We start from the raw sequence: 13,236 nt of genomic DNA, 5'->3' as shown, positions 1-13,236 counted from the left end.
TATGTTTCACTAAATTGGGATTCAAATGAAAGAAAAATAAATATAATGTTCACAATAAAGAGTTGTGCTGATCAGAGAAGCTTCAAAAGGTAAAGAGAGGCCCTGATAATAAACTAATGCTAATGAAGAATATCTGTTAGCTTGTTGTTGTTTGCTTAAAGAATATCATAACGTACGTGGAAACTTATCCTGGAACCACGAGTCATTCTGCTTTTTGTATGTTCTTCTTTTCTTGCCTGTTTGGTGACGACATGTTGATAAAAGGTAGTAAAATGACACAACATCTATTAAGTGCTTCACAACGGTTGCAAATTGTAGTTTGTGGAAGTCTCCCAGTGAAATAAGAGTAAAAATAAACCAAAACACAACATCTTGTTTGGCGAAATTAAATTATTCCGCCCACGAACGCAAACCTTGCATGACCAAGCGATAACAGTGATGGAGGCTGAATAGATGGAGCTGTCACACAGTCGGAGATGAAAGTGCTATCAAATGGTCCCACGGAGACTTATTCTTGTCACCCCCTGCACACACACACACACACACACACACACACACACACACACACACACACACACACACACACACACACACACACACACACACACACACACACACACACACACACACACACACACACACACACACACACTTTACAGGTGAGGTCAGTCAACTCAATCTCTGGCCGATGCATATTTCATCAAGCCGTGGCAGCCTGGCCGCGCCGAGCCCCTGAGTCAGCGCGGCCAGATTACCTGTCCACCGATGAAGACCTGGGAATAACAAAGACACTTGTGCCCGGGCAACGCCATTAAGTGTCTGTCACGAGGAAGAGGAGCCACAGATAAACAGCACCGGTTACATCAGCTATGAAATGTCTGCACAGTAGCTGTGGCTCAGCAGGAGAAGAGCGGCCATATTTGTCTTTAAAGGTTCAGTCTTACTGTTTCCTGTCAAATCGGACGAGGAGATCGATATTGATTTAATCCTCAGGACAAACACATGTCGATGATTTGTGTAATTAGCACAAAAAACAAGAGAGGAAGAAAATTCACCTTCCAGCAAACTGCAACTCTGTTCTTTATTTACATTTATTTGAATATCGTTATCGAACAACCCTAACCTTGCCTGTTTTTTGATCGAGAAATAATCCGTAGAGTTTGATCTCCGTCGTCGTCCAGTAACAGAGACTCTGGATCATTTATCTGATCTGACAGCAGCGAGCCGTTCATCTCTCAATCCTCTGGAATCGTATACGACCATAAGCATGTAGCCACATTCAATCTAATACATTCAATCGTTGAATGTTGACAGCAGCAATATTTAAGTTTAAAATAAGCCTGATAGATTTGTGTAAGAAATCAGACGATATGTGACGTCTTCATTTGTTCTGATTCAAAATGATTCATTTAGATTCTTCCTTGGAACACGGATATTTTGGAGCCTTTTCGGGGACAGAGTGAAATGTGCAGAGAGAGAATGGGGAGCAAAGGGTCGAAAACAAACCGACAGTTTGATTTATATTGATCCTGAGATGATTCACGAAAGATGCTGGTCTTTGCCTCTGGGGGTTTTTTGGTAAAAGCAAGTAAGATGTGGGCTGTGATAAAAATCCCTTCAGGGCTCTGGAGTCACCTTGTCAGGGCTTGTTCTGCAATAATCGCTGGTCGTTACTTAACAACTCTTAATTACCTAAAGGTCGCTCGGCAGAGGGAACAGAGGCTGCAGACGATAAATCGGACGGTGAAGCACACGATGAGGATTTTATTGTGTTTTGTTCAATCAAGTTCAAGCTCAGTCATCGGTATTTATTTGGTAAAGAAACCAGGTTAATCCAGACCAAAGATATTTGATATGTTCAATCTAATGTTATATTATCTTTTTATTTATAATGTCCAGCGCTTCATGGACTTGTTGTGCCCTGGGTTTCAGTTGAAGCCTCTGATTATAAGAGGTGTGGAGGATTTAGTGGCCTCTAGTGGTGAGGTTGCAGATTGCAATGAACTGAGTTAACCTCACCCCTTCGCTTCTGAGCTTTGACTCAGTAGATCAGTCAAAACAACTGAAAAGTCTTTACCTTTGTTAAGGTCAATTTTTCCAGAATATGGACAATAAGCAGATGTTTGGTGTTTTTCTTTTCTTCAGCTCTTTTGCTTCAGGGAGCCGAGGATCATGGGTAATGTCCCCAGTTCAGTTGTATTGACAGATTGAAAGGTTTTGTCTCCTGAACATGAAAACACAGTTAATCATCCCGTGTGGCTGCAGAGGCCAATGCTCGTACGACGTGTTGCTTTAAATCAGAGGGAGAGGAATCAGTCAGCAAACACCGACTCATTCATTAAGTCTCACATTGACGGATCCTTTATCTTCAGTCGTACGGAACAACACCTCAACTAGTCTTTAGTAAAAGCACTTGTACGCAGTGAATGACTGTGAGACACAGCAATACTGCAGCAGACAGTATAATTAAAACATGGATCAGCCTGTCTCGTAATGATGAATAATGTCCAGGAGGGGACGGCTGGACTGCAGATAGCCACGGTCATCAAGAGGAGCCGGTTTAAATCACACCGGAGCCTGGGAGCGTAATGGCTGCACAAACAACTCTCCCAGATCCAATCAATAGCACTGTAAAGTCCGGACTGTATTCAAACCTCACATAAAATATCCGCAGAATATTAATTACTGAGAAGACGAAGGCTCGGGCATTGTTTTCACTCCTGAACGTTATCTGTATCAACAGTGGACACTTGGTGGATCGGTGTCAATAGATGCAGAGGACAAGACAGACAGACGTCGGAGGAGGAGGACGGGGGGAGACTGCTTTAACTGTGCCGTAAAATGAGGATCACAACAGTGCGGGGGCCGAGGGAGAGATGAATCATCGGGCCGTCGACTTTACGGTGCAGAAGTGAGAAGGAGGAGAGGGCAGAGGGGGGCAGTAAAGCTGAGAAAAGAGGAGGGCGAGACAGAAAGTTGACGGTAAAACACAGAGTGCACAGGGGAGCGATGGTGGAGGAGGAGGGAGAATACTGAGAATAAAAACATGGAGGGAGTGAAGCTGAATTATGGGACTGAGCACCGGAGGGGGCACCAAGTGGTGTGAGGGGGGGGGGGAGTCAGGGTGACGTGAGGAAAATGAGGCGGTGAAGCTGCTTTCTGAAATGCACTGAAGTCTGGACATTTCCTGAAATTATCCAAAAGGCCTGAATGTGAAAATGTCCAAGTCAGGCCAACATGTTTCTGTGTTGTCTCCAATAAGTGGTTGTGAAAGTTCCACAGAAACACGTTAAGTCCTCATATCCAGTATTCAGCTGCTTTCAGACACGAACTGAACTCCACACATCTTCCAGAGATTCTCTTGAGACGTTCAGTGTGACAACACAAATGTCTGAGTCAGGAGATTAAACAACATGTGATTCCCAGAGCAGAGTCTACGTCGCGTCCTGCCTCCTGCCTCCTGCCTCCTGCCGCTCTACCCTCACGTGAACTCCCTTTGGAGATTTTCCTGCTGTTGTGAGAAAGTTTCCGACCCCAACAACCTCCTGCTGCGTTCCTCGTGTGTGAAAGGAAAACTCCAGAGAATATCCAGACCCAATCTTCTGGACATTTTCCAGAGTTCATGTCTGAAAAAGGCTTGAGTGTTGTTTTAGTTTAGAAACAGAACAACAATTATTCTTATTGTGAATATTCAGAATCTGTAGGTAAACAGTCCGTGTGGAGAGAAAAAGAAGTGGAACACACACAGAAATACATCAGCTGTGATCTTTTTAATTTATCTGTATTCATAGCTGTTATTATCCAAAGTGTCTGCACCTAAAACACCTACAGAGCATCACTGTGTGTGTTTTATGTGAAGAAACGTTGGAGTTTCAGGTAAATTAAAGATGGAATCTTGGCCCCGGATATTAACTTTGAGGCTGATGTCAGTCAACAGCCAATGGGCTCAGAGATCCAACAAGAGTCAGGGAGCAGCTTGGAAATGAAAACCCAACGAGAGGCTGCAGGTTCTGTTACGTCTGTGAATTGGTCCGGTGATGCCAGGCTAGAAGTTTTCAACTCTGTGGAGGGGAAGCTGGAAACCGATCCAGTTGGAGACGTGCACACACACACACACACACACACACACACACACACACACACACACACACACACACACACACACACACACACACACACACACACACACACACACACACACACACACACACACACACACACACAGACACGCACAGACACACACTCAGCTCCATGGCAGACAGGCTGAAGGCAGAGATTCTACTGCAGAAGCACAACAAAGCCACTCTGGGACCTCGGCTCTGTGGCGTGGCAGACTGAAGGCGGAGATTGAACACACAGAGGCACTCCAGGCGGGTGGTGTCAGGCAGGCAGATCGTCGAGGAGGAGACGGAGAGAGGACACCATTAATACTACAGATGGAGTCTGAGAGCAACGCGGCTCGTCACGCTGCAGAAGCAGCCGGGCGCGAGGACGCAGAGGAGGTGAGAGGAGCAGGAGAGTCTTTGTGTTGAGTAGTGAAACGGATTCTCTAAGAATAACCAAAGACTGGATGAAGTGAATCAGTTAGTGAGAAACAGAGACACCAGGACGTATCTGTATATTAACAGATGAGAAGAGACCAAATATATCGTTAATTTCCAGTCCCATACATTATTATTAACCATAATATGTTATTAAAATGTAATTATCACACAGACTACGAGGAGTGGATGAGTCTTATTGAAACAAAATAAGAGGCTGCATCTGGTTATGAAATGTGCATATGTTGTATTTTATCTCATCGTTAAATTAAACAGGGCACCTTTATTTTTCAAAATAGAATATGCTGTTAAAAAGTGTGTCAGGCCCATTATGCTTGTCGCTGTTTTTCTGGCTCTGGCAAAGGAGGAAGGATTCCCCCGTTCTTAATCCCAAACAGGAAACGCTCAGTGGATGACAACGTCCGTCATTCCTCCAATATCCCAACAACTTATCACATGGATGATGATGTTTGGTTCATTCATGGGCCCCAGAGGATGAACCCTAGTGACTTTAGTGATCTCCTGACTTTAATCACACTGATCAAGTGTTCATGTTCGGTTTGAATGAGTTATTTCATCATATGAAACAGATTGAAAGCTCCTGATTGGTCGAGCACTCGGGGCCCTTGATGTCACGGCTCCACCCCACGATCACTCCGAGAACGCAAAATGGCGGCAACAATATTTAAGATATTATGGCTTCAATTTTGGAAGTAGAGACTCGTCGTCCATCCATCTTTATTTTCATTTTTTTATTTACAGTCTTTGCTTTTCACTACGAACAGCTTCCTCCATCTTGTTTTCTCCAACTTGATAATGTGGCAGCAGGAGTTGCACAAGCTCCACGAATAAAGCAATACATAAACAGCCATGCACTATTTGTATCACACACACACACACCCACACACACACACACACACACACACACACACACACCTTTCTGTGCCAGACAGGAGGAAGCCTGATCGGCAGCAGCCCACCACTGTCATGACCATAAACAGCGGCCCAGGGAACTGTTGGCTCGATTACATCACAGCTTACAACAACTAAAGGCAACTCTCGCCAACAGTCCCTCCTCACCTTCCCGGAAAGACCAGAAGTTTCCATGGGAACAGGAAAGAACAAGAGAGAAAATAGACGAGGGAGATGGAGAGACGGAGGAGAGGATGGATGTCGGGGGAGTAGAGAGGAGCGAGCTGACAGAAACAGAAAAGTGAGGAGAGTGTCTTTTGTTTTGTTTTGTCACACAGGGAGGTAACGTGACCTTGGATGAAGGTGAGAGGAAGAGGAGGAGGGGAGAGGTGAAGCGAGAGAGGGAGGGAGGGAGGGAGGGAGAGATGTATAATTATACGGCGAAAGAGAAGGGACGGGGCTGCAGCTCGAAGGCAGCAGAGTGATCCTGAGCTTCGGGCCCGAGCGACGCAGCGTCACCGCAGGTTAAATCAGTAGGTTTGTCTCTGGACGCTCAGTCAGACCCTCAGAGACGTTTTCTCCAGAGAAAACAGGGACATTGGTTACACAACACCATGAACACAACTGTGCACAACTTCAACACACACACATGGAGACATTTGTGGATCAATTTAAAACTATAATCCAGGGCTACATCCATAATAATGTGTTTTCATTTAAAGAAGCTGTTTTAAAACAGAAACGAGCTCCACATCAGTGACTCAGTGGAGAACAAACCTCCACAAGGAATTCAATGAGGCTGATATATCGTCACAATTGTTTATAGATTTGATAAAAACAATTAATCAAATCATTTCTGCCACATGTATCAGATATGTTCAGAAGTTTGTGCTCGTCTCTGTTGATCTGTTCATGGAAACGCAGGAAACCCTCTGACTTACCCACAGAAGTGGAAAAACCAACAAGAATTCATGGAGCATTTCACCTCAAGACACAGGCGCTTGTGACTGGTAGGTCGCTGGTTCGATACCCAGCCTGGCACTGTTAGATCTGGTTGATAAATGTGAATACTGTGGTGCCCTTGAGCAAAACCCTGTAACCCCAACCCTCTGCCCAGCATCCAGATGTGAATGTGACAGGGCCTCGCTCTCAAACTGGGAGGCCCTGTCACAGCGTCTCCTGCTCCCAGTCAGCTCAGTCACATGTTGCTCCTCAGAAAGTCTCTTTACTTCGCCCTGACGACATCTAGACGCTGACCATAGCAACGGTCGCCATGCCCACCGACGGCCGCGGCTGCTCCTAATTGGCCGGTCCGTTGCAATTACAGTGCATATGGTGTTGACATTTAGCCACAGGAGTGATGCAACCTTTGATAGCTCACCCTTTATAGCTTTCAGATGACTGAACGCTCTCCAGGGACCAGTTCAGATAACGCTAACCCCCCAAAAGACACGTCTGTCACACCTCTAATCGTTTCCCCTCTCTCCCCGTCACTTTCTTTCCTGACCTCAAGCTCCCCCCTCCTTTTCTTTTCCTGCAAACGCACGTGTAAATAGTTCTCGTCTGTCGGGAAGGGAACAGTGCGGCTGAGGCAACAATCGCCAAGGTGAGGGGAAGCGTGCGCGTGAGAGCGCGTGCACATCGAGAGGAACAGCAGCGATAGGCAGCTATGTGGTTGTCACAGCAACAAAAGCCCATCTCCCAACCTCACTCCCATCATCTCATTCTACCCTCGTATGTATGCAGAGTGTGGATGTGCGTGTCCTCATATGCCTCCTCTGTGTGTGCACTGCACTGAGTTAACAGGGAGGAAAGAGACAGGCAAAGATGGGGAGTGTATGTGTGTGTGCATATATATATATATATGTGTGTGTGTGTGTGTGTCAGAGAGATAGAGGCAGAGGAAACAGAAATAAATTGCAGTGCTGACCTATATTCACGAATCCTGCAACCAGACAGTTCAGCGGCACAGATGTTCCCCCAATCCCCGTGTTCCTGAAACCCTCGGCTGTGAAATGAAGCCACGACGCCGACCGCGTGGACGGGACTCGTTCTAATTACGCCTGCGTGTCCCCGTGTGGCCCGCGCTCGCTATGCATCAGTATTTTTATTTTTTTTTACTTGTTTACTTTGTGTGTGTGTGTGTGTGTGTGCTGTTGCGGTGCACGTGGGAGGATCTGTGCTGATTTATTTCTGCGCTTAAACAAACACAGATTTCCGGCCTCGTCCCCGTGTGCAGCCTATATGTCAGAGTATGGACGCCATCACTTCTCAATAATCTGTATCTGGTGGAAAGGCTCTTTTTAAAAAAAATTTTAATCGACCCAAATCCTAAATCTGATGATGCAAGCAGAGGCAGAGCAGAAGACTTATTTCATTCTCTCTACTGAAGGGAACTGAGGCACAGTTTATCTTTACGTCCGCTCGTTTCATGGCTACGATGAAATAAAAGCACGAAATCAACTGATCCAATGTTATAAAGTCTGATTGTGAGCATGTGTCTTCTACTGAGCTATTGCTCATCAGGCTAAACACACAGGGACGTGAAGGGGTCGTCAACAAAAGAGAATTCATCAGATTAAGCTCCTGTTTTTTTAGGCATTTGGATCAGTTCCTCTCAGTAACTCATCTACATCTATACACTGTGTTTTCATTAAACTGTTTCTGTCCACACACGTGTTTTGGTTCTGTATCAGTTTTAATCCCCGTCTGAAAACGACACTAACGTACACTGTGCATGCACGTGCACAGGGATTGCTCCGGAGCTCCGGATAATATCCTGACGTCTTGAGTGATGTCAGCGTTCCTCCTGCCAGCCCTCTAGTGAAACCTCCGATGAGTCAATGTGAGAACGCAGCAGGAGATTCACCGCGAGCGAGTGACAGACACATCGCAGGATGAAGAAGTAGAGTGGTACACACAGAAGACCCAAACCGCATCCTTCCACCAGGTTCTGTGAATCCGTCATAATCCTGCTGAATAAGAAAAATGTGCTGATGTAGCTTTGTGTTTGCTAAGAGGTTTTATATGAGATGATAAAAGCTCTGTATTTATATAGAGCTTCTCTAGTCTTGATGACCACTCAAAGTGTTTGTCATTCACAAACACAGTACATCTATGGGCAGCCCTTTTTCGATAAGAACCTATTTGTCATGTGGGGAAGACTGGGAATCGAACCGCCGACCTCCTTAGCGAACAACCCGCTCCGTCCCCCTGTGGTGTGCTTATAGATTGTTCTGCTGCTCCAGAGTGACCAAATCAAATCTAATGAATAAAAGGTAGAAGTAAAAACTTCTGTCTGCGATCTGATTTCTCTTCCACTAAAAGGAAACATATTTTATTGATTGATATAATTTCTAGTGAATTAAATCGACATAAAGTGTTTTACTTTTACCCAGAAGGAGAAGAATCTTCAGGTTTGCACAGATTTATCTTCAAAAGTCTGAAATAACTACATATAAATATATAGTTGCTGCTAAACTCACAAGGAATCTGCTTTAAATTCTTCGTCACATTTTATATCCAATTATCTTCTCACTCACCTGAAATAATACGTTGAAACCTACGTCTTTCTAACAGTTTAAATGTAATAATCAGATCATCGGAGTTACAGCAATGATTCAAATCCGTCCATCAGTCAAACTGCGCTGCTTGTTTCTGAACACAACCTGCAGACACGACGCTGTGTTCGACAACACTTCCTCCCCGAGGTCTGACACACACAGACGCACTCAGCAATATGTTCTGTCAGCGGCGGTGAAGTGACGGGATCCAAAATGAAGCTGGTGCCGGAACACGGAGGAACGTTAAATCCTCGCACACGTTCGTGTTCCTGAATCAAGCTGCAACCGATAATCCGCCCCCAGCGAGGCTCATCTGACCCCCACGACCTTTTGGGTGAGAGGAGGGGGCCACTCGGCTTCTACTGCTCTCTATGTGTGTGTGTGGGGGGGGGAGGATTGAGAAGATGCAATCTCAAGGCATTTGTAAAAGCTCTTACTGGTTCATGTCATGATTAATATTAGCCTGGTAAATGCATCTCTTAACGTCTAAATGGATGTTCATCAACACACACACACACACACACACACACACACACACACACACACACACACACACACACACACACACACACACACACACACACACACACACGCCATTGGACTTTGCCTTGAAAAGGGCAAACAGTGGGAGGGGCACCTGTAGTTTGTCTGATTAGCATACATCCACATCCGGAAGGTGTTTCAGTGTGTGAAGGAACATCTTCTGAGAATGGTGTGTGTGTGTGTGTGTGTGTGTGTGTGTACGTGAATATTTGTCCTTCTCTACATCAACATCCACTCTGCCATGGAGCCTCATGTTTTCATCAGTGTGCGTTTGTTTGTTAAAAAGATTATGCAAAAACTGTGGAATCGATTTCCATCAGACTTTGTGGAGGGGTGAGTGTGAGGGTGATGAAGATAAACCAGATAAACGGGCGGATCCAGGATGGTATAAAACAGGAACCATATTACAGAGCCCTCACACGTTGCTTCGACGCCTGACGATGGTCATGTCTGACACGATCATCATAACAACAACCAGTAAGAGTTTCCCAACCGGGATACGCAGCATAGACGTCTTTCTTGCTAACGTGTACTGTTCGCTTAAAGGAAGTAAACCGAAAATAAAGTCCACGTCCATGATGAACACATCAGCTGCTTCTGCCGCGTCTCTCCAGACTATGTCAACGTGATTCGATCTGGCTGCTGTTTACACTGCACAACACAAGCAAAAGCACCACAAAGCAACATGTGACTGCTCCTTCAAAGCCCCTCACTTCAGTTTCTTTGATGAATTTGTCTTTCAAAAGGTAAAACATCAGACTGAGTAACTCTCCAAACGCCCAAATCTCCCTGAACGCAGAATTAAATCTCTAAAACTCAACGAAACAGTCAGAAGGTCTCATGTTTTATGCAGCAGACTTGTTTTCACATCAGGAGGATGTTCATATCGAGCGTGAGAGAACCTTCATTACACATGTTCTCTTTGACATTTGACCTGGTCTCTGATGTGCATTTCACAAACCGTTCTCATCGCAGGCAGACGCTTGACACGCGTACCATCACGAGAACACGTTGGGAGAGTGACAGTAAAAGATATGTACACAGTTTGCTGTGAAAGGCGCGAGAGAGCGAACACGGACAGACTGAATTCCCAGATGACGAAGCTCTTCACTGCAGCTTAAACCAGGATGAACTTGACAGACTGCATGTGCTTTCATGCAGCGGCACCCCGCTGAGCCAAAGCAGTGCTCTCACAGAAATAAATGGGGACTCTGAGTTTGGTTTTTTCTGACTCATTGCTATTGTTGTGCAGTTTCCAGCAGAATCTCATTCACCACCGGAAAAACCCATTTTTAGCTGGAATGGCACAGACGGGCACAAACCTCCACGAAGACCCGACATCCCAACACATGAGTTAGTTCTTATAGAAATAAAGAAGTGTTCTGATCAGCTATATGATGTATTACCTTCACCAATGTTATGTTTCCATTGTTGTTTGTCCGTTTTTCTGTCTGTCAGCAAGATCACACACAAACTAACAGATTTTCTTAGAACTTGGTGGAATATGGACCAAGGGGGAGCTCGTTTATACTTCTTCACAAACTCCAGCCACCAGGAGTCTCTCGATCAAACAACAGCAAAAGGACTTGGTTTGTTGACGTCGTGAAGCAGCGAAGGATCATGGGAGTTCCACCCAAATTTGGTGGAAATCTGTTTAGTAATTTTGCGTAATTCTGCTAAGAAACAAACAAACTAGAAGAGCACTATCACCATATCACATAGACATGTATTGAGATCAGAAACATCCAGATCTCCGCGTCAGTTCTTGACAAATTAAACTGCGCACAATCCGCTGCGATCTTTTCCTGGAGCATTAAAGCTGTGACATGTCGGAGAGAGCGACCCTCATCAGATACCCGAGGCTGTAGCTCGCTGTATCTGCCTCCGCCCTCGTCTGCACACGCATCCCGTCACCGAGAGGAAAGAACGGATATAACAGATTGAAGCTGTTGTCGGCCCTGCCCTTTCCCCCGCTCAGACTGTCAGGTCCTCGCCGTCTGCTCCTGCAATTCCACTTGATGGGCTGTCAATCTTTCTTATGTGATCTTGCCCGAGGCTGAGGTGTGCACCCTCTCTCAGCGGCAGCCTCCAAAACACACGATTCATCACTGTGGTTTTGATCATTTAAACATGTCTCCCATCTTTTTACCCTCCTGTTATTGCTGCTTTGACCTCTGCAACATGGCCGCCACCAGCTTCACCTTTTCTGCTGACCACACCCTTATGGTAATCACTGTGGGAGAGGATTTAGACTTGGACGTTATTATCTCTGAGCCCATCGTCTGTCATCTGACAATAAATAAACCTCTGGGCGCCAAGGCCGATGTTTTGGGGCCTTCCCGTGCAGACAGCAGACATCAGGGCCGAGACTCCATCTTCTGTTCTCCATGTTTAAAGTCCGACTGGTTTCCTTTCTCACAGGAGTCGAACGTTTCTCCACTAATAACACAAACAGTGATACTTTCTGTAGGTGTTCTAGCTGCAGACGACATTTTGCCTGCTATCTTTTCACAGCTACTTGTATAGATAAACTAAAATGCAGATGGGCCGATGCATTCGGACACAAACTGTTTACCAGCGCCGCCAAAGCCTGTTTGAAAACGAGATTGAGTCAAACCTGAAACGAAAACCAGAAGCTTCCATCTGCAAAATCTACTCAGATTCTGCACGTTCACATGTAGAATGTGTTCGTGGAGATTATGGACATTGTGGCGTTTTCCTGTACTTTGACCATTTCCCTCGAGGCCCAAATCTGCAGCCTCTGTTTCTGACGTGTGCATCTTCCTCGGTTTTCCTCTGCAGACGCCCCCACTTCCCCCGACCCAGCCCTGTTATCTCCTCCCACTGATATGAACGCACAGCAGAGTCGCTAGGCAATGTAGGCAAGAGAAAAACAGCCGAGATGTTGATATCCAACTTGCTATTCTCCTGCTGTGAGCCGGTCAGGGCTTTAGTAATGAGAGCCTGGGGACCTGGCTCGCTGTGCATGTGCATGTGCATGTGCATGTGAGTGTGAGTGTGTGTGAGTGTGAGTGTGTGAGAGAGAAAGAGGAGTGTGTCTAATCTTCCTCAAGGACTTTGTTGCCGAGTGTCTGTGCGTGTGTTCCTGTGGATGCAGTTGGAAGCGAACCAGCTGTGGCCATGTGGTGAAGGATTTGTTTACGTGCGTGTCAACATGTGTGTGCATGTGTCGACGTGCATGCGTCCACGGTTTCCCTGCAGCGACAGCAAAGTGCATCATATCTCATCGGTTCAGCCACAGAATCGTCATCATCCATCACTGACAAACCTCGAAACCCTCCTCCCCCGTCCTGCCTCACCTCCCTCCCTCCCTCCCTCGCTCGCTCCTCACTAATCGCAGGGCTAATTGACTCAGACCCAGATTTGGCAACAGGCTTATTACTGTCATTTCACACAACAAGGAATGACCTATGCAGACGGTGCAGCGGCGGCCACAGTCAACACGAAGCAACACCCTGCGACGTTATGTTCACCAAACCCAAACGGCCACCCCTCCCCACGCAGAGCAACAGCACTTCTCTCGGTTGATGAAACCACCTATTAATAGCACCGTCGGGGGAGCGTTTGACCAAATGGATGCTTTTAAAAGCACCTTTTTGTCTTTTAGCCGAAGCTGTAGGAGTCAATATTTTCAATTTCAGGCATTTACCTGCAGA

The 13,236-nt window shown here is 45.9% G+C and overlaps 1 protein-coding gene across 1 annotated transcript in view; it reads right to left on the bottom strand.

Annotated features, from left to right (window-relative positions):
- znrf1 (zinc and ring finger 1) overlaps window positions 1–13,236 on the bottom strand; it is a 30,134-nt gene that overhangs the window by 15,482 nt on the left and 1,416 nt on the right. The gene's annotated exons all lie outside the window — the stretch shown is intronic.

Source organism: Hippoglossus stenolepis, chromosome 5 (assembly GCF_022539355.2).
Source record: "Hippoglossus stenolepis isolate QCI-W04-F060 chromosome 5, HSTE1.2, whole genome shotgun sequence".
In the NCBI taxonomy this organism is placed as follows: domain Eukaryota; kingdom Metazoa; phylum Chordata; class Actinopteri; order Pleuronectiformes; family Pleuronectidae; genus Hippoglossus; species Hippoglossus stenolepis.
The sequence above is the reverse complement of the archived record's forward strand: the minus strand, read 5'-3'. Positions and strand labels throughout refer to the sequence as shown.